Source organism: Columba livia, chromosome 1 (assembly GCF_036013475.1).
Source record: "Columba livia isolate bColLiv1 breed racing homer chromosome 1, bColLiv1.pat.W.v2, whole genome shotgun sequence".
Lineage (NCBI taxonomy): Eukaryota > Metazoa > Chordata > Aves > Columbiformes > Columbidae > Columba > Columba livia.
The window spans coordinates 141,140,720-141,167,098 of NC_088602.1; the positions used below are offsets into that span (position 1 = coordinate 141,140,720).

At 44.5% G+C, this 26,379-nt stretch overlaps 1 long non-coding RNA gene across 1 annotated transcript; it reads left to right on the forward strand.

Annotated features, from left to right (window-relative positions):
• Positions 1–2,723: 2,723 nt before the first annotated feature.
• On the forward strand, positions 2,724–8,591 carry LOC110364718 (uncharacterized). The gene is made up of 3 exons (XR_002423666.2): positions 2,724–3,583; positions 4,436–4,542; positions 7,527–8,591. It is a non-coding gene; the product is annotated as an uncharacterized LOC110364718 (long non-coding RNA).
• Positions 8,592–26,379: the final 17,788 nt, after the last annotated feature.

Below are 26,379 nucleotides of genomic sequence, written 5' to 3' on the forward strand. Positions count from 1 at the left end.
ACCAGGGCGGAGTAGAGGGGAAGGAGGACCTCTCTCGATCTACTAACCACCCCCCTTGTAATACACCCCAGGATGCCATTTGCCTTCCTGGCCACAAGGGCACAGTGCTGGCTCATGGTCATCCTGTTGTCCACCAGGACCCCCAGGTCTCTTTTCCCTACACTGCTCTCTAATATGTAATTTCCCAACCTATACTGGAACCTGGGGTTGTTCCTGCCCAGATGCAGGACTCTACACTTTCCCTTGTTAAATTTCATTAGGTTATTCCCCGCCCAACTCTCCAGCCTGTCCAGGTCCCACTGGATGGCAGCACAGCCTTCTGATGTGTCAGCCACCCCTCCCAGCTTAGTGTCATCAGCAAACTTGCTGATAGTACACTCTATTCCCTCGTCTAAATCGTTAATGAATATACTGAATAATATTGGCCCCAGTACTGACCCCTGAGGCACTCCACTAGATATTGGCCTCCAACTAGACGCCGCACCATTTACTACCACCTGAGAGTTTCCAAAGCAGGGTGAGCCACCTTACAAAGGTGCCCAACTGCATTTTTCCTCCTTATACAAAAGAGTGAGTAGAAGCTGGGATGTGGAGCATGAGGGCAGACAAGACACTATGTTAACCTTGGAAGAGGCTGTGGCTGGATGCATAACTCTTCTGAAACCATGATCTAGGAGATGCAGCCCAGCACAGCTTCCCCATGTCCTGCATCTGGCCTGCAGCAGGGATGTGGCCTTCACAATGCAATATGTGTATATGGAACATGGTACATATGGTAAACAAGCAAAGCAGATTCTGCTGCTGTCCTGTATTCACATGGGATGGGTTCCTATTTAACCAGGTTCTTAGCAGTAAGTCTGATGCAACCTAGGACATGCATTTAAAAAGCCATGTTAGTCTTGTGAAGAAGTCTTGTTACAAAAGAAATAACCATTTGGCTGGTCTAGCTAAGAAAACTAATCTCACTTTTTTGTCACATGTATAAACCTTTACAGAGAGTTTTAAATGAGGTGAATTGATTCCTTTACCCAGCTGAAAACTTTGCATGGAGATGACTACAAAACTGGGAATGGAAATCTGTACTAGAACCCCAGATGATTTAGGAGGTTGTTCATCAATACAATTCATTTTCTTTAATCTTAGATTGTTACCTAAATTCCTCCACTCTACAGCCATCTTCTCCTGGATGCAAGCATCTTTATTTGCCCTGCAAATACAGTTACTGCCTGTCCGGTTTTCCCCAGAAATGCCCTCTTTCCAAGCTGAAATGCCTACCCAGGTGAAATCTGAGAATTTTGGACTAAGATCTCCAGATGCCTCTGAGCTTGGTTGGAGCAGTTGTTTGCTGCACATATTCTTGCCATTTTTGTGGTGCATATTCAGTAAGTTCAATGTGTCAGAGATCTTCTGGGTATGCTGCTCACAGTACGTGCACACATATCTCTCAGCACAAATGTCCAAAAGCTCCCTAAGTGCTTCCCTTAATCTGAGCTGCTTAATGGCTAACTCCTGCCTGAGGTCTAGTAGATCCAAAAATGAAACAGAGTGCCACAGATATCTCTCAAAATACAGCACACCTTGTTTTCAAACCTATTACCAATAGGAGCCTCCTCTGACTGTGTGGTGATTAGCACACTGGACACCAAATTGGTTCAGATTTGTCCTAAGTCCAGAAATACATTAAGTTTCAGGAGGACATCTCTTGTTGGAGCTATGCTACTGTGCACCAGAGGATGTCAGATTCCTGCAGACAGAAAAAGATCGAGTAGAGACAGTTTCTGTAGCCTAATCCTTAGGGTAGTTGCTGAGAAGGGAAGACTCTTGATCTGGTCTCTGTTCCTACGTATTTCTCTGTGATAGCCCTTTTGTTCTTTCCGATACGTTTGATGGATAAAAAACAGTGATAATCTTGGGGCTCTGACAAAAAGTGTAGGATTCGCCAGTCACTACCCCAGTGCACTATTTCAGTTCTCAGTTCTTGGATGGTTAAATGAATGTTTTATGTTGACACAGCTGTTTTGGAGAGAAGATGCGTGTCCAGAAAAGCCTACAGAGGCTGGTGATTAGAGCATTTCTGAAGGTGCGATAGTTATAACCCTGCCATGAAGACAACCTAGGCATCACATTTGGGAAGTGCTTCTACCACTCACATTAGGGTCTGCTGTCCTCCCATTAGAAAAGGCAGTGGTGGCAGATGCAGCTCCGAGTGGAGATCCTGAGCTGGCATATGAGTGTCACATCCCTGCTGAGCAGACACAGCAGATCAGCCACCCAGCCCAGGAGCTTGGCTGGACTTCAGGGAGGTGCCTGGGGTTGCTCAGCCAACCATCAGGGCCTGGGATCTCTGCATCCTGGCCACAGCCACAAACGTAGATCTCTGAGGAGCTCAGCTGGTAGATAGCAGGGAAAGGGAAAGCTGGGATTCAGTGGTTTAAGATCCCAGTGCCTAAATTCTGTAAGTGTTTTGGCCTAACCTGTCTTTCCTGGTATAAAGATTCTACCACAGGTTTCATCTATAGCATAGGCCATATAGAATATTTCCTGTACCAATTATTGTATGTCTTTCCAAAGTACTTGTCCTTCTAATTATTAGTTCTAGGTGATCATGCCATTTGTATTTATCAAATGCACTGTCTAAGCATGTATGTGCATATGCATGTACAAGGATGCATACACCTATGCATCTACATATATTTGCATGTACATTAGTGCAAACACATGGGTGTATATATATTTGCATATACATTAGTGCAAACACACATGCATATATGCATATACAGGAATAACTGAGAATTACTGATTGAGGTTTGATCTTTTATGGCTCATCAGTGGCTGATTAGTGCAGACTGAATGCTGGGGATCTCTTTGACTGGAGACTCAGCTTTCTGACAACAGAAATTCCCTACATGCTGCCAAACACAATTTCCCTAGAAAGTCTCCTGCATTTTTTCATCCCAGCAATCAATAACGTGTGGCCTGCTCCCATGGAGCACGTAACTATATTAGGGTTTTGTACTTCAGTTGAATTTGTATCTCCATTGAATTTAAAGTTTGCAGGACCACGTGTAATATCCAAGCAAACACAAAAGCTAATGGTATAGGCCACACCTGGCCAGATTCAATATTGAATGCCTGTGTGAATAATGGCATCATTGTGTCAGGCAGAGTTTACAATGGAAATTCAGAGCAGCTACAGGTGGTTTGAAATCAAACAAAAAAAAAAAAAAAGTCCGATTACTCAGTGAGCTTTCTAAAACATGTTTGCAAATCAGTATCAGCTGATGATCAGTTCTTTTAGGTAAGTAGCCATCTGTTACCCATCATGTGCTTTCAGTAAATAAGAATCCTCTGTGGGTAGTCTGTGTGCTTTGGGATTCTTCCTGGATGTCTGATCTGCTCTTGAAGTAAGGCTTGTAGATAGACTGCAGTCTTGCCCTTGCTTTCAGGTTTCCTGGAAAGACCCCACAACAGGTGCTGTTTGAGGAGTAAGGGGACTCCCTGACAAGAGTTGCATTGGTATGAAAAAGAAATTATTTGGCTTGGTGGATGCAGGACTCCCTTTCCTTGTTTTGCTGGTATACAGGTATGTACACTCTTGTGCAGCAAAAATGAAGTGTGGTTTATCAGGCATGTATACAACAGAGCTAAGTATCAGAACCAGAGCTCCCTCTTCAAACCGTGACCTGGTTGTGACCTGTTGCAACATCATGCAGGTATGATGTCTCAGGGGTGTCAACCAAGTCTGCGCTGCTGTGTCACTGCTGAGCTGTGCAAACAGCTCAGGGTGTGGTGGTGGAGGACCTTTAGCTAGAGGTAGCAGTGTGTGGCAGTACCTTGACTCAAAGGGAAAGTGACAGCCATGTGAGCAGCTGCTGATAGTGCTGCAGTGTCCCTGATAAGGAACAGGGCTGTGCTCTGCAAGGTGCACATCAGGGCAGTGTGCTGTCCAGCTCTTCTGCACCTTCTCCTCCAGCTCTTCTGCACCTTCTCCTCCAGCTCTTCTGCACCTTCTCCTCCAGCTCTGCTGCTTCCCTGCAGGTCCCAGCTCTACAGGTCTTCTCTGTGCCCATGCCAGGGGGTAAGCCTGGAGGCAGGTTGTGCTCCTCTTGCTATCCCTTTGCCTGGCAACATTCTTCTCTCCCTCTCTCCACATAGTGAGGTGCAGAAGTGGGATGGACCTGTGGGCCCAAAGTGCTGGATCTGGGGTAGGGGACGTTGTGGGGCTGGCAAAGTACTGATTTGTCCGAGAGATAATTCAGGAGTCCCACTTATGCATCAAGGCGCAGCTTCCACAATGAAATTAAGTCACCCAAGGACAGATCCTGGCCTCACAGAGAGCGGACTAAGTGGGGAGTAGAGGCTTAACTGAGGAAGGGGGGGGAAGACTCACCACCCCTTTTGGAGACCCTGCAGATCCCATTGATGTTTCTTGCAGAAATCCTAACAGTATTCCTGTCGTTGGGGGCCACACTGCTTTCTAAGTTTTCCTGTCCTGAAGAATTTGAATGATATGGAGCACTTTCCACTGCTCAGCTTTACCAGGTAACGTGATACTCATTCCGTGTTGGAAGATGTTACTAATTTCACTGGCTAGATAATTCAGGATTGAGCAGAATGCCTCTGCGGTAGCTGCCAATATACTCAGGATTGCTTAACTACATCTCATTTTCAGCTTATGCCTTACAGCCAACCTTTTTACAGGCTTGCTATGCAGTGTCTCAGGAACACAAGAGGAAGGTGAAACCTCTGACCTGTCTGCATGTGGGTAGCCCCAACAACTGCAGCCCCTGAAACTGGCCTGCAATGAGCTGCTCTTGGATGGCCAGCAAGGAGCTGTGCGCTGCTGTGCTGCCACCATGCAGAAGCATGGCTTAGGGGATCATAAGCAAAGGGTCTTAAGGCAGCTAGTGTGTTGGACCTGCCTAATACTGATGGATTAGGAAATAATGGTTGATTTTCTGGTGTGACATTGCAGCTGTAGCAAAATGTTTCCCCTTTGCCCCTGGGGTTGCCTATGGCTGGTAGCTGCTCTAGGCAGAAACAAGATTTCTTCTGTTGCCAAAGATGTTTGTAATGGCACTTGCCTTATACTTCCTATCTTGTGATCCTGTCAGTCCACTGTGGACCCTTTAGGAGTAGCAAATAATAAATGCAACTCCAGAAAAACCCTTCAGCAAGGCACAAGTTCTCAGAGAAGACATCTCTGTTCAACAAGACTGGCTTAATGCAGGTGCCTCAGCCTGAACACAGCACTGTACTTTGCCCCTGCTACCACCTATTTGGTACGGAACAGCAGTCTAAAGCCTAAATGACATGCATGGAGATAACAGAGAGCATACAGTCCTGTACCAACTGGTTGATATAGTCAATATCTTCACTGGGAATTTCCTCTGGTAGAGTCAATGAGGTCCTGTTGCTTGGATGGTTATACAAGTGAAGCCTCTACACTTGTCTGCATTTGAAGCTTGCCCTTAATGTGGGTGCAGTGGACACAGGGGAGACAAAACTCCTGTGCAGGCTAGAGGAAGGAAGGTAAAGCTGCAAAAGCATTAGGTCTGGAGAGTCACTGGGTGACCTTGGACACATCACTTAGACATCTGAGTTTCTGTTCCCCATGAGCTAATTGGGTAAACAGGGCTGTACTGCCTCACAGGAGTGTTGTCAGGATAAATATGGCAAAGACAAGGGGGTGGCACAGCATGCTGCAGAAAGGCCTGAAATCCAGTTACCGCACAACCCCTGAGTGCATCACAGTGCTTAGATCTCCTACAGCATCTTTCTTGTGTGAATTCCAAATGACCTACCAGACATCACTTACTTTAACCTTCAAAATGTTTCTGTTAGTTATTAGGCCCCTTGTGTAGTGAAGATAATAGCGGTGCAGTGATTTTCCAAATAAAGCAGTGGTGGATTCAGTTTTCCTGACTCTTGGTGCCGTTCTTTAAACACAGGAATTGCCTTTCTTAAGCTTCTTTGGTGTTTTGCCTGTTTAGCATGAAGAACCATGGGCCAAACCCATAGAATCCTATTGACCCATATTGGAGAAAGAAAATTTGGGAACCCACAAGCCTTGAAAAACTGTTAGAGGGAACATGGTCCTGAGAAAGTCCATGCACTGCCACAGAAACACAGAATCTGAGGGCTGATGAGGATTGAAGACACCTCTGGAGATCATCTGGTCCAGTTTTCCTGCTCAGAGCAGCTTGTTCAGGGCCACATCGAGCTGGATTTTGGATATCTCGAAAGGATAAAGAATTTTGACTTTCTTAAGTCTAAAGTGTCATACATGGGCTACTTTTGCAGTGAATCCCTATCTTACTTTAATTTCAGCACAAGATGATAGTGGGCAAAATAGTTTTGATATCTGACAGCTGTTAGGAGACTATCAAGTGATTGTTGTTTGGCTTAACCTGGTCTGCAGTGGATAACTGACTAGGTAGGTGGACAATCCATGGACTGGATAAGCAGGGAAAAGAAATTATAACTTTATCGTAGAGAGGATGGCAGTGGGATGGCAAGGTGAGCCGCATTGCATTCTCCCTGGATACCCACCTGGGAAAGGCGGAGCAGACCCTAATGATTGTCCTTACTGGTAGCTCTCTCCAGGGTTGCAGTTATACAAAATGTCACAAGGAGAAGAAAAACAAATGCTTTTTATATTTCCTCACACATCTGTACTTCCTCCTTCTAGACTAGTACTGCAAACAAGATTATCAGAAGCATCATGTTGGCAGTATTTTTAGTAAACAGCAAGACTCATGTGAACTTGTTCCTCCTTCCCCTTGTCCTCTATGTATACAACGGATTGGAGAGTTTTCTGAGCAGACCCTTTTGAGGTTCCTCTATTTCTGCTTTTCAGACAAAACAGCTTGGCTATAAGACTGCAGGCCTAGAGCTGACTGAAGAGACAACTGCTCAAGGGAATAATTTCCCCCTTGTGTGCTAAATGCTTCGCCAGGTTAGGATTCCTGGAGTTCCAGGGATTGCCTTGCTATTGGGTCATGAATGGCTCGATACACAATAGCTAGCAAAGGAAGATGAGGAAATTCACAGGGGAATACAGAAAAAAAAAAAAATAGAAAGTGTGTTTATTAATAAGGAATGTTCCCAAAAGTTTCCAAATGATCCAAAAATAGGCACACACATTCCTAAGGACAGTGCAAATGTGGGTGGCAAGATCCTCCTGCTACTGTTTGGGGAGAAATAGGGAGGAAGGTGGAAAATGGAAAATGTATTTTCATTCAGTTGCCTGGCTTGGCTTAAGCAAGGAAACAACTATTGAGTTTTATTCCACATCATCTCAAGAGCATTGCTGCTCTGTGTTCAAAGTCTGGCTTGCAATTTGCTATCGGCTGAGGTCTTCCCCTCAGCCCCATGGATGGGAAATGCTAGCTGGGCTGGTTCCTGCCTGGTGCTTCAGAAATACAGACTGTGTTGGTCCCTGTAACCTCTCTTTTCTTATCTGTTTCCTAAAATTACTTCTTTAATTTCTTTTTTTTTTTTTTTTTTTTTTTTTTTTTCCCCAGGTTTGGGTTGCCACTGAAACAGCACCTCTGGTTTTACAATAACATCCGCACACCCAGTCATAAGGTTCCTGATGCAGAGGGTCACTGCTCACTTTTGTCCCACTTTCATGGTGGGAAACATCTTGGTGGTCTCCATTTTCCTCCTTACCTTTTCCTTCCCACTCCCCCACAGTTCAGAGTGACATCTAGTGACTGGGACAACTCGTGGAAGGCTTTGCTCCTCTCCTGTGCCACATGCACATGTTTTATATAAAGAAGTGCCAGGTTTTGACCCTGAAATGTGGCACCTTGACAAGGCAAGGCCCTGGGCTGGAGGAATTTATCAAGACAGGTTGAAGGAGAACCTTAGCTTGCAGCTCATTCTTATCTACTGTCCTACGTCCACTTCCCTTTGAAGTTGATGGAAAGCTTTCCCTGATTATAATGCAAGTCAGGCAAGTACTTAAATAAAATATAATTTCTTCTCCCTTTTTTCATAATTTTCAATGTATGTCTTCCCGCATTTCACCAGAGAGGTTTTCTGGCATGGAATCTCTCTGTTTTATTTTGTGGAGGTGGTAGGTGTTCATAAACAATGAACTTAGTCCAGGCTAAGTTCATTATTGCTGTTTTTCTGTACTTTTTGTGTTTCATGTTCCCTTATTTAATTGTTTTGAATAAAGCAAAACAAAACCAAAAATTAATTACTGAGTATTTCCCCACATTTCACAAACTTCCTTTTTGAGTCATTGTTTGTGTGCCCTCCCTGGGAACTTGGTTCTGATCTCTTCTGTTTTCTTGCTGATGTGGTCTGATATGTTTTGAAAGCAGAAGGATAATTTAACCAAGCTATGTTTCTAGCCCAGCCTTGCATTTGGTATCATAATTAACTTTAAAACATGCGATTGGTGATTCTCTTGGGTAAATTGTGAAATTAATGTTCAATTACCTCTGTCTCTGAATTCCAGAAAATAGCATGCATTTTTCAGGAAAAGACTATTTTGCATTCTTTTGAGGTATTCTTCATGTATGCTAATTAATTTTAAAACAAATAAAGAAAAAAAACCCTTTTTGTATGGGCAGGGAGAGTTGTTTAGAGACTGATGTTCTTTATGACTTTAATCTCCAGAATTCCCAAAAGTGCTGTGCACTGTGGCTGCCTGTCTCATTTGTTCTTCTAACAGTCATCCTCACATCAAGGGGTCTTGCAAAGAAGTTTTCAAAGAACAGTTATGAGTTTATAGAAGCACAGAATCATTTCAGTTGGAAAAGACCTTTAAGATTGTTGAGTCCACCTGTAAACCTGGTGTTGCCAAGTCTACCGGTAAACCATATCCTTAAGTGCCACTTCTACACAACTTTTAAATGCCTCTAGGGATGGAGACACAACCATTTCCCTGGACAGTCTGTTCCAGTGCTTGACAACTCTTTTGGTGAAGAAATGTTTCCAAATATCCAATATAAACCTCCCCGGGTACAACCTGAGGCTGTTTCCGTCTCATCACATGGCTTGTCACTTGGAAGAACAGACCAACACCCGCTTTGCTACAACCTCCTTTCAGGTAGTTGTCAAGAGCAACAAAGTCTCTCCTCAGCCTCCTCTTCTCCAGATTAAACAATCCCAGATCCTGTGGCTGTTCCTCACAGGACTTGTTCATGTTAGGAGGCTATCTCTTTTCATGCCATAAATTGTCCCTCTTGGCCCAAGAGAGAATTGAAGACAGTGGAAAGATCTCACCTTTCCTTCCCATTCAGGGAAGGGTAAAAAGTAATAAACACAGGTATACTTGAAAATTATAGGTCAAACCTTGCTGAGTGAGATAGATGCAATGCTGAGAAGGGCAAACAGTTGTAAGACAAGAGGTATCCCTCTGGAGAGGACATCCCTTTAGAAAGATGTCCCTGTGGAAAGCTGGTAAAGACAGCAACCATGAGTTCCTGTCTGCAAGTGTGACCTGATCAGTCCCACCAGCACAGTGCTGTGGGAGGATAGATATACCAGAGATGTCTGGTTTTTCCAACAGTGTTGGGCCATTTTTCTCCTCACAACACACTCCTCTCGGTGTCTCATTTCTTTTTGTTTCTTTCCTGGGTCTGTTTTAATCATTGAAGCAGCAATTATCTTCCGTGTTTTTCTCACTTGCAGTATGTGTCATGTGTTGGACACTACTCTGCTTCATGCTGTCCTCTGGGCAGGGTCTTCAATGGCCACCCTGAGTGACAAGTGGAGGGCTTCACCAATTCCCAATGGCTTCTGACCCAGCAGTTCACAGTCAGTTACTGATGTATGTGGTCATGTTGCTGGTTCATAAGGTGTTTTTTTGGTTTCTTAGATTAGTTTTCTGTCATTTTAATACATTTAGCACTCTGTTGCATGAATGCCTTCAAAGGGTGTTGCCAGCATCGGGCTAGCAATCAACCGCAAGAGCACTGCTCATGACTTCTGGCTTTTAATAAAACTTGCTGAGCCTAAATTATTGCAAGTCACATTCTACCCTCTTTTTTCTTATGTATTTCTCATCCCCTATGAAATTTCTCATAGTAAAGCACATCTAAACTTGCATAATGAAGACAATCTAAGCACCTTTATTAATAGCTGAAATTTATCACCTTATTGTTCATCTCCCTCCTTCAGACAATAAATACATGGCGAAGCATAAATACTAGTAATACAAATAGACAAAAATTACATTAGCTTATTTTGCTCCTAATTTTTTTGTATGTATGATAGGTTGGTAGAGAGAGGACTTCAGATGATACAGCCTGTGACACACAGGCATAAAATGATTTATATTCCTATCCTAAATTCCTTGCCATTAACCTATGAGGCTTTAAGAAACAAGAGTGGTATTTGGTCCCAATGAAGTCAATGTGAGTTTGCTCTTTGCAGCTGCATTTTTTTTCTTATCCTGCAGTTTAGCAATAAACTGATTTTCCAAGCTTACATTTTTTCCCCCAAATCACTTTAACGACTTCTCGAGTAGGGGTGGAGGTGCTTTAATTTAATACAGATTTGTGCTCTGTTTGGCTTTTATCAGGTTCGCTTTGAAATGGTACAGATGAAATATCTTACAATATCTGGGTTTTCTTTCATTAATCATGTTTTACATTCACATAAATATGGATCTTGTACCAAGTAGTTCATGTTTATGTGCACTGTAAAATTAACTGAGTAGTCACTCTACACATAAATAAAGTGTGTGCCTATGACACAAACTAAAAACAAATCCCAAATACTTCAGGTCCTATCTTATTATCTCTTTTTGGCATGCCTAACCATCAAAGTCTCTTTAAACATGTTAGATTTGCCGTATGCCTGATTATAGCTCTGGTTTCTCTGTAGAAGCCTTGCTGTCTCAGTGGGTTGAAGGGGGCAGATTTTGCTTCAGGTCTCCTTGGCTCCTCAGCCCCTCTGGACCAGATTTGGGGAGGTAAATCTGTGTCATGCCCTACCTGGGCATGATCCTACCCCTTGATCCTCAGAACTGTGCTTTGCACCTGACCACTTCACAGGTGATCAGAGGTGTCCCTCAGCCCTGATGCTCAGGAGCAAGGGAAGGGAAACCACCTCCATCTTTCAACTGGAGTCACTGGTCCTGGGGCTGTTAAGTGCAGAGTAGAGCAGTAGCTGAGCGGTGTTAAACAGGGGCTCTAGGAGCCCACCTGGAAGCTGGGGGGGGTCTCTTGTGTGGTCAGTCTGATTTTAATGGATTCTCCATTTGATGAAAGGACACAAGAAGGTGTGTAAATGCAAGAGAAATTATTAGTGTGCAATAAGAATCATTTAAGTAAATTGGCAACCTAAATAGGCAGAGTAATGAGACAAATATTGAAATATTAGGTTTGTAATTACTGCCATTTGTTTCTTACAGCATGTGTCGGGGAGGAGGGAGGAACCCATGAGCTGTCAATTGCCTTTACAATAAAGAGTACAGGCTGTGGTAAAAAATGGTTTGTTTTGGCTTGGCTATGGGAAGCAGAGGTGTGTGTAGAGGGTCAGGTAACTGCATCTCTGAGCCTGAGGTTCTGCCTGTACTTGACAATTACCCCCACTGTTGTACCCCCAGGACCAGGCATATGGCCTCCTTGCCTCTAGCTCCATACCCAGATGAAAACCAACCCTTCAGGTTGCAGCTCCAGCACATGCCCTGTGGCCGAGGTACAAGAGAGCTGTGCAGGAGCTCTGGGCTGAGGACAGGGTAGGTAAAAGCTGGAGAGCAGCAAGGAGCATCTGAGACTGAGTATGTAGCATGGATACATTATTAGTGTCACTGTGGATAAACACAGCGATCCATATAGGAAAAAGCAATCTTGCCTCACATAGAAAACAATGGGCTTGCCACTGCCATGGAAGGACAGAGTCATGGGCTGTAACACAGGAAACCACCTCAGGGCTCAGCAGAGGTCAAAGAACTTGTCTTATTTTAGGGAACAAGTCAGAAATCTTGGCTCTGCCCCTGTACAAATCTGTGGTGTGCCCACGTCCATGAGCAGTTGTGCTCCTCCCACCTCAAGAAAGACATGAAGAACAGGAAGATGTTCAGAGAAGGATAATAAAGGTGATGCAAGGCATGGGATGGCTTGCCTAAAAGCAAAAATTAATTAAGTCAGCTTTTCTAAGCTTCCTTGATTCTTCAGCCTGGGACTGGATTGATTGAGGACATCTATGATAGAAACCTACAAACTCAAGTGTATCTTGGAGGGGGTGATTGTTCACTGTCTTTTCCAGGACAAAGTTCAATAACTAGGGGTGAGCAGTGAAGAACTGGGACTCCTCGCCAGCAGATGTGGGTGTTAAAAGTTTACATAGGCTCAAGTGGTGATTGGACAAGTTTGCAGAAGGGAAATCCATCCTGGGTTATTAAACACAAAAACACCAGGAAATTCCTGAGTCTCAAACCATTAGAGTTTGGGAGAATACTCTTGGGAAATGGTGTTATACACTTCCTCTCTTCATACACTATTCACAAAGCATTTGCTTTTAGCCAGGGTCAGAGACAGGAAATTGGACTAGATGGACCTTCTGACTGACTGGTACACTCTTGGCCTCCCTACAGTCATCATCAGCATGCCAGTGTATAAACATTTGCTAGGAATAGGAATATTCATCACAGAAATCTCCACCAGCCTTTAAAAAACAGAGTGCCCTGTGAAATTGGTGTAGATGGTTGCTGCAGTCCTCACCACCCCGTGTCAGAAGGATAAAGTGCATGCAAGTGTTTAACCTAAGTGGAATTATCACAGAAGGGGAACAGCAAAGTTGGCAGTAGGGTATTGAAACAAATGGAGAATTGTTACTTTGCCTATCTGGGTGTTTAGTTAAGTGGTTCCTTTTGGTATACAGAGGGGCTTGGTGGTATGATCCTAGTATCCAAACTTGCATGTTCCTAGTGGAATTCCCTCAGATAAACACCCTGATTTATCTGAGATACTGTATTCAAACCAAACCAAAACAACAACGTAAAGAGAATAAAATATGTCATGGAAGGTGATCCCTCAGGTCCAAGTTAATCATATTCCCTTAGAAAAATTTTCTGCTGTTTAGACTTACAGTTTGAATTAGTTTAGACCCAAATGAGTTCAGACTCATCCTTTCCAAGTGAGACCTTTTCATCTGCCCTGGCAAGTCCTGTTGGAAAGCAGGGGAATCTAGAGGCCTTGTAGCAGCAGCCTTGTTCCTTCAATGAAACTTTCTGGCCACTTCTTAGCTAGATACCCTGGCTCCTAAAAGTGGAGATGGAAAAAATCTAATATGCAAATTAAGTCCTCTTGATGTGGGATGTCCAAGAAGACGGTGGCATCAGTTCCACACTGCCACCAACAATGGTCCCAGTTTCTGCCCGCTGCCACCATCTGTCTTTTAAGATTTACGAATGCGGTGTGAAGCGCATGCACCCTTCAAGCATAGTATTTCGGTCTAGTTGTTGTCAGTGGAAAGCTGAGCATATGCGCCATTGTTTTTTGTGATATAGAATTGAAGGCTTTTCTTATCTGGCCTCAGGTATGGATCATAGCCCATTATACAACCTCATCACAAATCAGGAGCAGAAATTTACTTTCCTTCCTTTACAGGAAATCTAACCTACATGAAAATGCTGAATACTTATAAATGGAGAAAGCCTGTGAGCTCAGTCCAACACCCTTAACCCTTGGCAAAACTTATACTTCGTAATGGGACTTGGAAGAGAAATTACTGTAATAGGAGTTACGAAGGTAAATTAAAATAGGGATGATAATTTGGAGTGGGTGTAAATGGGTGCGCCTCTTTTGAAATGGATGAAACTGCCCTCCCTTTCACCAAGTCTGGATTTGCTCCCTTCTCCCTCCCCATGGAAGAGCAGGTGCCCTGCTCAGCATAGAGCCTGGGTGTGTGTCCTCAGCTGTCAGTCCTGCCCTTACCCTTTCTTTTTACCAAAACAAAAACAAGCCCAGGGGAATTTAAACCTGCTGTTTCTGTTCTGTTAATAAATACCAACTGCAAACCTGTTTTTCTTGCTCTCTTGGTGGGAAGGGAAAGACAGTATATGGACACGGAACCAAAGATGAGGGGCTGCATCAAATTGATATTTGTGCTTGGGCAAGTGGAGAAGGGCTGTTGGAGGGGTTAAACTGGCCTGCTTTTGAAAGCAGTGGAGGAAAGGAGCATGACGACAAAAATATATTAAAAATAAAACCAAAACATCAAAAACTGGCTGCAAAGAAGGATTTGGGTAAAAGCATTTTATGTGAAGAGTCATGCACGCATATGGGATAAATTACCGAGAAAGGGCATGGAAACAAAACATCTTAAATGTATATTTAAAAGCAAAAGAGCAAGGGGGAGAAGAAGAGACACGGGATGTTGCTAAAGAAACATGATGAGAGAGATGGTGTAGGAGCCAGCAGGAAATGGTGGTAGCAAAATAGCTGCCAGAAAAAGGGTCAGTGAGGCCAACGGCATTCTGCTCCTTTTGTTTATCAAAGACCTCTGTAGGACCTCTCCAGATGGATTTGATATGGGTGAACAGTGTGGTGTGCACGGTGTAGACACCTGAGGACACAGGTAAGGGCAAGTGTGGGGGAAATGAGATTGGAAAAAGGGAAAAGAGAAGCAAAATTCTTGGCCCCTCATCCAGGGAATCCCTGCAGACTGTAGGGCAGGAGGAAGAAGTAAGAGGAAGAGAACAAGTACTTTTTACAAAATATTCCCCTTGGTTGCCACCCAAGACCTCCTATGGGAATCTAAGGTACTTTTGGCATGTGTGGTGCTAAAACAAACTTTGTGTACACCACAAAAATTAGAGTTACACCAGTTATTGCATGCATTGGCAAGAGTAGCTGTACTTGGGACGGTTCTGGTTTGTATCTGTTCTGCTCCCCGTGTTCCTCCATGTTTCCAGTGAGGTCTTCAGCGTGGCTGCAGAAACAGTTCTGAACTTAGTTTGTCCTTGTCTACACTTGCAGCTAATTCACATTCAGCCCTGGTTCAGCCACTTCTGTTGCTGACACCTGTTGTCAGCAGTCGGTAATTTCTTCTTTTAGGACAAGCCTACATTGCCCTGGAGCTTAGAAAGGGCCTTAAATTAGACTTAATTCTATTCAGATGTAGTTAGCAGTATTTAATTAGCACAGTCCTGAAGCAAAAGTCAGTCTATTCCTTGGATCACTGGAGTGCATTCTGGATACTTTCCACATTGCTGCAAGAGTCTGACCTTTATTTTTTTTATCTTTAGCCCAAGAAATGTGCTGAGGCTTTTCAAGCACTTTCAGAGTAGGGGCCACATCTTAATAGACAGATTCCTTTGCAGATGGCTTCCTGCTCGTTTGCAATTGCAAAACTTCACTGAGGCAATTACCATGATTGCAGACATGGGAATGTGACATTAGGAAAGCATTTAATGTATTCTCAGCATCTGTTACAGTACTGCTGCAAATGGAAACCATGGGGAGATGCCAGCACTAAGGGTAGGACTCAACTTGCTTAACTTTGACGGACTAGAAGTTTGCATCCACTCTGAATCAGACAGATAGGTGCTCTCTGCAGACAGTGAACAGACACATGCATATCCAGAGGGTGATTCACCTATCCTGATCTGGTGTCCAAGGGAAGAGGGATGACTTGTCCTCTGCCGGTGCTCTGTTTTCTGGGGAAGTGAGTAGTTTAGACTAGCAATCCCATATTAGGCAGCTAAAATTAGGCATCTTGAATCCTGCCCTCTGTGACCATTGTGATTTTCACTGGCCACTGGAAACTGCTCCAGAAATGATGAGCCAACGCTAATTTCACCTCCACGCACCATTAGCTGACAAAATATGAGATCTTCTGCTGGCCAGAAGAATTCAGCTTATTCCCAGAAAGTGATGCAGGACCTGGCAAGAAGATGGAGGAATAAGAAGAAAGAGGGGTATAATAACATTTATACCAGTTTAAAAAATACCTAAATTCCAGGTCCTGAACATGAACTCTGAAAGACAATGAGGGAACCCAGGCTGGTTGACCCAGGAGAGCGGGTTGAGTGGGGTGCAGGTGAAATCTGAAATGAGGGTGCTGTATAAACTCCATGCTGTGCGAGAGGATACAGCCATGATTTGAAAGGATAGGCTCCTCTTCATTTCTGGAAAAGAAGAGTCTGAGTACCTTCATGGTCATGACTCTTGAGAGGAAATAAGCATCTGTGTCCCCCGCAGCCAAGAGCTGTCTGCCGAAATGGCACAGTCTCACCTGACAGAGCTGGTCATCCTCAACAGGCTGGCTACTGAAATGTAGCAAGGTTTCACCTCCTTCATCTCCTCCTCTAGCAGGTTTTGTGGCTTGAGTAGAGCTTGGCGCTTGCTGCAGTTTCATAGTTGCCAGGAGAGCTTGCAGCAACCATTGGTGGTGACTATAGCAGGCACAGAGAGCATCAGGGCTCAGGCCAGCACTTTTCATCTCAGACTTTCCTATTACTTGCCTTGGATCCTCGCTCAGAGTGCTGGCTTTGCAGGCCTCCTCCTTGACAAGTCCAACCACATTTTGGAGGGCAGTGGGATCCAGCAACCTTGCAGCTAGTGGAACCAGCTCATTTGCTTGTCTTGCATGGAAATACCAGCTTGACTGCTGTTGTGATGTGGCGTGCGGGGCAGGGACACACTGAGGCCAGCTGGGCTGCAAAGCACTGGCTGGGTACTGGGCAATCCCCTCTGCACCTGGGCACCTGGGGCCATGTGTGGATGCTACAGTGGCCAAAAGACACAGTGCCTTCCCCAGCTCCACCATCTCTTAGCCTGTGGATCCTGCCAATGCTGTTGTTGGTGGGGCTGCACTGTGAACCAGACCTAGGAGCTACAATGAGTATTAAAAACCCCCTCTCTATCCCTCCTTTATTGCTAATTTAACCTGGGGCATTTCAGGGACCTAGCTCAAACCATGGGTTGCTGGACAGCAGCATCCACTCCACTGAGAGGGGAAGGTGAAATCAGGGTGAAAATGTGCAGCTGGAAATGGTGATGGTGGCTAAAATATTGAAGCAGAAGACTGGGGGTTTTTGTGCCTTTTATTTTTTTTTTTAACAGCTTAAGCCGAGTTTTTAATAAGTTATCATGAAGCTTGAGCTAATGTGATTTGTTTCAAATCAGATATTAGAGGAAAACCACCTGCTTCTTTTAATTTAAAATATCTTTCATACTCAAAGTACCTTAAGGATTTTTGAACCTTTGAGTACCTGTGTGGTAGTACTGCCACCAAAATCATCCTGCTCACCTTCCCTCTTCTCCAAAACCTTGTTCCCCTTTGCTATCACAAGCATTAGTGCAGCTGTATGCTGAGACAGGTTGGGAAAACAGTCCTGGGGCTACTCCTGAGTTTAGTATCTTCTTTCCTTCCTTAAGAAAGATGACTTCTTGGGCTCTGTTTCCCATCTCCTCAGTTGTGAAAGTGCAACTGTTTACAGCAGAGCTTCAAAAACATCTGGATTATTCCTCCCACACAATCTTTTGGTTTTCTTTTCATACTTTTCAGTTTCATTTTAAAGACCTTGCTCAAAGTTGAGGTGGGAATGAGTGGTCAAGGATGGCAAAGGCCAGAAACCTCTTCAATCACCTTTGTGACATTGTAGTGAATTTGTTAAAGGGGTTGTGGAGCAAATTGTAATGTTTAACCATGCCATGCTGGGGTGGGAGCCAGGAGCTCAGCTGTGGGTAGCTGGGATTTTGAGACTGGAGGCCATCCCTTTGCAGCCCCCATGAATCTGAGGAGCGGTGCATGCCCATCTTCAGACTGCACCATGCCATCCACTTCTCCTCCAGGCTTTTGGGAAGCTCTGTCAGGCTGTGGGTCACACTGGCTTGTGACAATTCGCTTAGGCAATATAGACTGTATCTGCTTGCTGCTGCCAGATTGTGGAAATCTGCAAATAATTCCAAAGTCTGCTGGTTTAATTGGATTGTGGTGTATTTGCACAGATGGGAGAAGTCTTCTGGGCCAATATTTTCTAGAGTGACTTTGCGGCCTCTCAGCTTTAAGATGTCCAATATGGGACACCTTAAAAGTGATGAGTTTCCGTGGATTTTTTCAAGAGAAGCACCCTTAAACTGAAGTATTCAAACTATCAGTCACCCAGAAACCCCTTGCTCAGCAAGATGGGCAATCTTTCACAGTAGCTTGATGTAAGCCAAACTAGGTTCTTAAAAATAATACAAGACATCTTAACACATCATCTGTTTAGCAGAAAAATTCAGAATGAGCATGTATGTGTGTAGGCATTTGTATAGAAAGTATAATGAATGAACGAATATTTATGTGTTAAGAGAAGGAGGAAAAGAAAGACATATTATTTCCTGTGAGAGTCAGCTGTTGTTGTTGTTATTTTTTTTTAATAAGGTATGAAATGTTTCTGTGCAACAGTGTCCCTGTGTGCTCTGGCCCTTTTCCAGGCCTAGAGCTAAGTACTTACTGGGGCAAAGAAAGCAGAGTACTTGACTTTCTGAAGTATAGGCTATTATTGCTTGTTAGAAGCTGAAAAGGAAAATAATCAAATTGCTTATTAATTAAACACAAACTCTATATAATTGTTCAGAAATAATCAGCCTCTGGGGCCCAAGCTACAGGTGCCCAATATTTGAATGTGCAAAAGAAAAACAGCTTATTAGCACTATCATCAGCTTTTTCTACCAATAATTTGTAGGGAGACAAGAAAGCTGTAGTGAATATTGCTGTTCTCACTGAAAGATTCCATTAAGTCACTCTTGCAAATAGAAGCAATTTGTAAGAAGAAATAAATGGCTACTGTAAAATGTTGTTCAGAATGTCCACAGAAGGGGCAGCAGCAACCTAAAATCAGTTCAATTAAATCAAAACAGTTTTCACAGGCAGAAAAATGATGTAACTACATGATCTAGCTGAAATCATTAGGGAGAATGTGACCTTGGAAGTCTGCATGACTGCAGCGAAGTTGAGGTACACTAGTGCCAAAGCCACTCTTGGAAATAGGACTTCAGCAGCTAGTTGGTTTTCTAAAGTCGTCTTAAATCCTCCTCCAGATGATATGTTCAGAGCTGAAATCAACCCTTCACTGGACCAAACTGGACCTCAGTTCTCAGTGTGAGCACTTTGTACTACTTTGCTGTGCCAATTAGTTTTTTTGTCTTTAAGCTCACAGTCCTGAAGCCATGCTGCTGCTTGAGAGTTTTGAACCCTTTCCAGGAAAATGAGTTCCTGCTACCTGTGGATAAGGAAGAAGTCTCAAAAAGCAGAAGACATTAAAAAGAAACCCAGCACATATTCTTTTGAAAGCTTCATCATTTGTAAAACTCCAGAGTGACCTCACACCCTTAGAGCCATATACTCATTAGAGCCCAACCTCCACCTCCCAACCAGGCACCCTGAGAAGGCTTATTGCCAACCATCTTCTAGAGCATTAGAGACAGGTTTTCAAAGGGATTTAGACACCTGAATGCCTTTGAGGAGTTGGCCCTGAGTTCTCAGCAGGCTTTATTTGGCCTGGTGGGTGGCTGACTAGGACTCTTTAGATTGCCGAGTGCTGAGAGTTGGGGTTTTTGTTTCTAACTCTGGGGCTGAGCAAAGCAACCACAGCAGAGTGAGGCAACCCAAAGGAAGAGTCTAACAAGGTCTAATAGTTTGCTCTAAAGATTTGCAAGGAACATGTGAGAAAGGGCTCCCCACTGGACAGAGAAGCTCTGGCTGTTCTCAAGTTCTTAAGGCTCTCCTGAAATTATGGGGTGCTGTTGGCTCAAAAAGTGTTCAGATACCTACAAGGCCAGAGGAGAACTTGGATTACTTTCTAGTAGTTTGGGTTGTTTTGGAAGGGCAAAGGAGTTACGAGGGGTTGCATGTGGCTTGTGAGTGCTGGAGACTGCAAGGAACAGAAGAACTTATTTTAAGACCTTGTTATAGAGATCTGAAGAGCAGTTCTTGAGTCAGACCACAGCTTTTGCTGCTTCTGTGATTTCCCACCTTCCTGTTGCAGACTTGGGGTGGGAGGCAACAGCAGAAAAGTAGAGTTGCCTGGGCCTTTCATGGTATCAGCTATGTTTTATCGTTGTTGTTCAAGTAAGCTATTAAATATAAACTACAGTATTTGCAATGTTTTGAGTGGGAGGTGTTCTCAAAGAGCCTTTCAAACCAGAGATAACAAGGTGACAAATCCTTCAAAGTGATGCTTTCAGGTACTTGTCTTTGAATAGATGTCCCAGTTTAGCTGCTGGCAGCCAGAACAAAGGGAGTTACCAGGCAGCTTGTTAGAATCAAAAACCACAGCAGATTAGGCCTCTGCTAGCAGAAATGTTTAACTCCTTATGAGGGAAACCCAGAACACATGCTGAGCTCTCTTTTTCCATCTTTCTCTCAAGCAACTGTAATCATGGCCCCAGTGCATTTTGCAATAGTGAAATTTGCCTTTGGCTTGCCAGCTTACTCTGCTATTTTAGGCATGGCTGGTTTAGACAAGCCATGAACAGGGTTAGGAGAACTGATGGCAGCACATTGGTAGCTGGGCTCAGCAGGCTCTTGCCCTGCCAGGACTATCACTGATGGGAGGGCATGGTGGTGGAACACTTCTGGGGAGGAGGAATGGGTTTTAAGTTTGGCTACTGGCAACTGGGCTGCAGACTCTTAGAAGGCTGTGAAAAGAGAGGGATCCTGATGCACAGGTTGTTTATGAGAAGGCCAGCCTAGAGACAGTTCTTGTGTTTGTGGTTTGGTTGCTTGGTTGGCTGTTGTTTTTTTCCTTAAGTGGTATCCCCCAAAAGACCATGTTTGGTTCTAGTGTGGGATCACTGGGATGACAAGGTTTCTTTTGTCTTGACATGCCTGTCACCTACCTCAGAAAGATTTTCTTGTTGCCAGATGCTTCCAGAATCCACTTTCAATTTTTCTCTGTAACAACATTGCATTACCATAGGTTAATGCCCTGGCTTTTGCATCCTGGAGCTGTACAATTCCCTTGCTGGGTTCATTAACACGAACAAGATGTCGTAAGCTTGAAATGTAATGGGTACTGTTATATTTGTAATTAGCCTGGCACCTAAAGACCTTGACTGAGATTGAAATCCCACTGTACCCATTACTGTACAAACAGAGTGTGTCCAACAGCTTAAAGTCTAAACAGATAGGAAAAGCAAGACAGGAGAAATGTAGGTACCATGAGTTGCAGCAATGTGCATAACATGACCCAGGGAACGCAGAACCAGAACTCAGCTCTCAAGCCCTGATGGTAATCAGTTACTTAATGCCATCATTTTGCTATGTGAGATGGGTCATCTCCCTTAAAGGGTTTAGAAAGTAGCCAGACCAGTTCCTTTGTTTATATAAGGAAGATGTTTGTAGACCTCTTGATCCTAAGGCAATTAATATAGCCCATTGTGGGGGGGAGAGGAGGGGGAAAGAAAACAGAAAAAAAAAAGCTGGGCTAAGTTTTTACGTAAATGGCACCCAGAATGCCTGAAATCATTACAGATGGAGATGTTTTTGTGTTGGGTTATTTTTTTGGTGAGCGGCCTCTTTGTGGCCATTTGTAAGCATCACATTTACATAGTTCTGTGTTTCTGAAAAGGCATATTGCATAAAGTTGGGATCCTACCAAATGAAAACAAAACACAACACTAACAAAAACCAACAAGCTCTTCCAACAATGTTCAGTAACTGAGTTAGAGGTTAGTGCTGCCTTCTGGGGAAAAAAAAATTAAAAAAAAGAAATTCAGGCACCATATGATTTCATGCACTAAAAACTTTAAACATTTCAGAGGAACATAACATATGACATAGGGTGTTTTTATTTAATGAATGGCTTTAAGAAACGGGGCCAGTGTCCCTTCTCACAGATGAACCTCCTGTGCCAAGAGCGTTGCTGTACAATGTGTCATCACTTGGGAACCTAAAGAATTGTACTTGAGAAAACATTGCTACAAAATATCATCCCCTTCCCAGAAAGGTTCACTTCAGGCTTTGTAGAAAAACAGAACAACTCATTTCCACTGCATATAATTCATCTGTTGAGAAACTTTCTTAAAGGGGTAGGTCACAAAGCAAGTGGCTGGAAAACTGTTTAATCTCGTAGTAACAATAATAGTTCATCATTATTATTACTACTTAGCTCTTGCATCACACTTTCTACACTCAATGGACTTTGCAAACACGAACCAGTTAATGCTCACCATACTCTGGGGAGGGGGCAAAGTGCTGCTGGAGGCTTTATGAGGTCTGTGCAGAGATGCACTCCTGGGGCTGGAGCTCCCTGAAGTATTTCACCTGAGCAGGGCTGGTCTGCAGCTTGAGGTACAGCTGCTGCCAAGGCAAGGACCTTTCATTTTATTGTAAATGTCAAACACACAGTGAACTGGAGGGCTTTGTCCAATGTATTTGTACCTGAAAAATATATTTTATATGGTTTGCATTGCAGCTGGGGAAATTAAAAAAAAAAAAAAAAAGAAAAAAAAAGAAGAGAAAAGGACAAGGGAAAGGGGAGAGAGGAGAGGAGAGGAGAGGAGAGGAGAGGAGAGGAGAGGAGAGGAGAGGAGAGGAGAGGAGAGGAGAGGAGAGGAGAGGAGAGGAGAGGAGAGGAGAGGAGAGGAGAGGAGAGGAGAGGAGAGGAGAGGAGAGGAGAGGAGAGGAGAGGAGAGGAGAGGAGAGGAGAGGAGAGGAGAGGAGAGGAGAGGAGAGGAGAGGAGAGGAGAGGAAAGGAAAGGAAAGGAAAGGAAAGGAAAGGAAAGGAAAGGAAAGGAAAGGAAAGGAAAGGAAAGGAAAGGAAAGGAAAGGAAAGGATATGTGATGTATTGAATTGCAAGCCTCACACAGATGGAGTTATACTGGCTTGAAAATGCTTTTCTCATGCAGTGTGTTTTGTTTGGGGAAATTAAGCCAGTTTACAGCAAGTAAGATTTAAGCCTCATCTCCACAACAGTGGTGTTTGCAGGGATAGCTCAACATGAGTCTGTGTGTGTGCATGTGTGTTTATTTTTAGGGACTGCACATGAACATCCCCTTCCTTGTCCCCAGTGTGAAAGTGGAAGAGTTGATTACCCAGAAGGGTGCATGGCTGCTGGCTGTAGGACACTCCCAGCTTCACCTGCTTCAAGAACAGTTTAAGCTCTTTCTCATTTTTCACTTCAGGCAAAATGAAAAAAAAGGCAAAACAGAAGAGTGGTCTGAGCCGCACCAGGACATTCTTCCCTGAGATAAATCAGGGTGGTTTAGAAGGACTGCTCCTTTAGCAAGTCAAGGGAAGGGTGGTGACAAGCAGGAAGCTTCAGAGCGAGAAGAATGAGTAACTTTGAGTGCTAATAATTTAACCTGTATCTTCCACAGATACTATTGTTTGTATAACCTGCTCTATGGCACAGTGAGATGGTCCAACGCCTTGCACTATTTTTAAAATAAATCCCATTAAGGACACCCCTAAGCTGTACCCCCAGTCAACACCCTCTCAAGGGCTCAAAATCCCCTGAACTGGTCCTGGCACCCTGATCCCATTCAAGGTTTCTGCAGGTGCCTGACGGGGCCCATACCCCTGGACACAACTGTTCTCCACCTGCAGCAGGGGAAACAGAAAGCAGAACCCAAAAAAGTGGAGGGCAGCAAGGTTGAGTGCAGAGGGGCAGCCCGGGACCATGGGGGGATGCTGTCAGGACAGAGGCCGGGCGCTGGCCTGATCTCTGTCCTTAGGCTCCCTCTAGAGTTTATATCAAATGAACAAAAGGTCTTAAACTCGGCTTGGCTGTAGCCTCTCCCCGCGGCATGGGCAGCACACCTGCTTCCTGCCCACACTGAGTCCTCCTGCCTGAAGCAAGGGGGTTGCAGGCAGGGTGGGCAGCGGGGGCGCTGCCTACATGTCCCTACATGATGTCCCTACATGTCCCATGATGTCCCCACATGTCCCTACAACCAGGCATGCGGGGGGGGATTGGCATCTCCTAGCCCGCCCTCGGCACTGCTCCAGTGCTGGGCACTGCTGGATGACATCCCAGGGCTTTTGTAAACTAAAATGGCTCAAGCCTCTCTCCCTCCTCACAATTTCTGCTGCTGAATCTCCTCGGGCCTTAATCCTGCCCAGAAAGGACGGGGTTGTCTTAAGCACATTGTGAATATCACCAGGGCATTCAAGTGAATTCTCAGGGTCTGCACCTGAAATCTCATGGTGGCCTCACCCCACATCTCTTGAGAAAACCAGCAGCACTTTACCTGAAAAACGGGAGGTGTGGGGAAACATCATGAGTTCAGTAACAGATGAGGCAGGCGAAAAGCAAACTTCCTTCAGCCTCCAGCTTTCAAATGGGTCATACTGTGCCCCCGCCTCCTTTATCCTCAGCTCTGGAAGCTGCATCATGTGGAGCAGTTAAGGTATTATTTCCAATTTCACTGTTATTTGCAAGGGAATATTGAAAATCCCAAACAACCCAGCCCCTTTATGTGTGCAGTTCAGATGCTCTTTGCTTGTTCACTTGACAACTTTATGAAGTGCTGGGGGAGGAAGGTGGGCAAAATGAGAATGGGAAGCTTGTCTAGGTGGTTCTGGAGGAAAGAAAAACGGCGAGCAACTCTGCCAGTGGAAAAGCCCAAACACGAAAGAGGAGCAGGGTGCGGGAAGAAAGGGGACAGGGTGTTCAGAGCCTGTTAGAGGAGCCAGGACATTCTTCGCGCAGACCTCCCTATAAACACTCCTCCTCTCCTTCCTGGTTCACTCCTCCAAGTTTTGATTGGGGTTTTGCTGTTTGTTGTTGTGTTGTTTTCCTTTTTTCTCTAATCCTCTCTTCCGATCTTTGGCTGGCTGCATCTTCAGCTTAAATGGCAACAGCGAGAGGAAATCTGGCTAGTTGCGGGCACGGACTTTGGGCTCGCTCTCAGAGCTCGCCTCCCCCCATCATCATCCCCACCGCCTTCCCCGCACAGTCCCGCTGCTGTACCCCTCTTTGGCAAGACGATGGCGCTCTGCTCTTTCCAGATCCTTACTCCAGAGCTTTCGAGTACTTTTTTTTTTTTTCTTTTTTTTTTCCGCTTCGCTGCTACTACGGGCCTCTCTCACGATTTGCTGCGGCCATCGGGGGTGCCTGACTGTAAACAAAACACTTTAGATCATGGCAAGGTCGCTGCAGACACAGCCTTTTTCTCCTTTGCAGCCGCAGTGATTTAAGGTGGATTGCCGAGACAAGCAATGCAGGCGAGGAGGGGAGGAAGCTGAAAGGGCCGTGGGGTCCGAGTCAGACCCCTGAGCTCAGGCTTGGTCCCTGCAGCCGCGGATGCTCCAGGGATGCGGATGCTCCAGGGATGCAGATGCTCTCCCACTCCAGCTTTAATTCTTCGTTTCAACATACTTCCACAGCATCTAGGGGGTTAGTCTCAGGCCCTTGTGCTAGGGGAGGTATAAACAGAACAACAACAAAAAAGAAGGTTTTTGTCCTACAGTAACTTGCTCCGAGGGAGGAGAGACTGGGAATTCCTTATCTGAGGAGTCACTTGCGGGACATTGAGTAGGTTACCAGCAGGCAGGCCCCATCATTATGGTGAGCCCTGGACATCTTCAGGGAGCCCCAGGACTTATTTTGTACATGGCTTTTCTTAGTGTACGATGGCTCTCTTGTGTAGATCAAGAAAACAAGTCAAGTGTCCCACACCTGACAGGGAAAGTGAAGAGACTTTTGAAATGGCACTTCCTTGCTAGTGCCTGTGGAAGTCAGAGGGAGGAAAGCCTGGAGAAATGAAAATGAAATCCTGCAAATGAAAGCAGATGAATAGTCCCCACTTTGCCAGCTGATGCAGTTTTACTATGGACTTGCAACTTCAAAAAAACTTCTCAGCTCCTGCAGATATGAGAATGTCAGCTTCAATTTTCTGTAAGTGAATTGCTAGAGCTTGCAGTTGCTGAGAAGAGTTGGAAAACAACTTCTGAGTACTGAAAAACTCAGCAAACAAAAATAACATGCATAATATTTTATTTCAACCTTGTGGTTTTTAAACCAATCTCATTTGTATTCTACTTTTTTGTCTGTGAACATTATTTTTCGAACTCAGATCTGGCAATACAACAATTACTTGGGCAAGTGGTGTGAGCAGAGACCAGAGGCTGCTACCTCAGGGCTGACGAAGGCAAGCAAACTGCTGTGGCCTGGGCTTGAGCACTGTGTAATAGTTTTGTTCCCTCTCAGTAAGTGCAGAGTTTAGCATAGCAGTTCACAAGAACAACTGCAGTGAAGGTTTCAGTGGTCCATTAAAACTATAAATCCTGAACCAGAATGAGTCTGTGTGTCTAAGTACATAACAGGGGAAAAGATCCATGTCTTCAAGGCAAAACCAGTTGACTCTTCTCTCAGCTAGCTAAACCTAGCTGTGTTGACTCCTGCCTTGTTGAGATAGGTTGTCGCTGGTGTGCACCTCCCCAGATGCAAAATTTGGAAAGGGCTGCTCTGC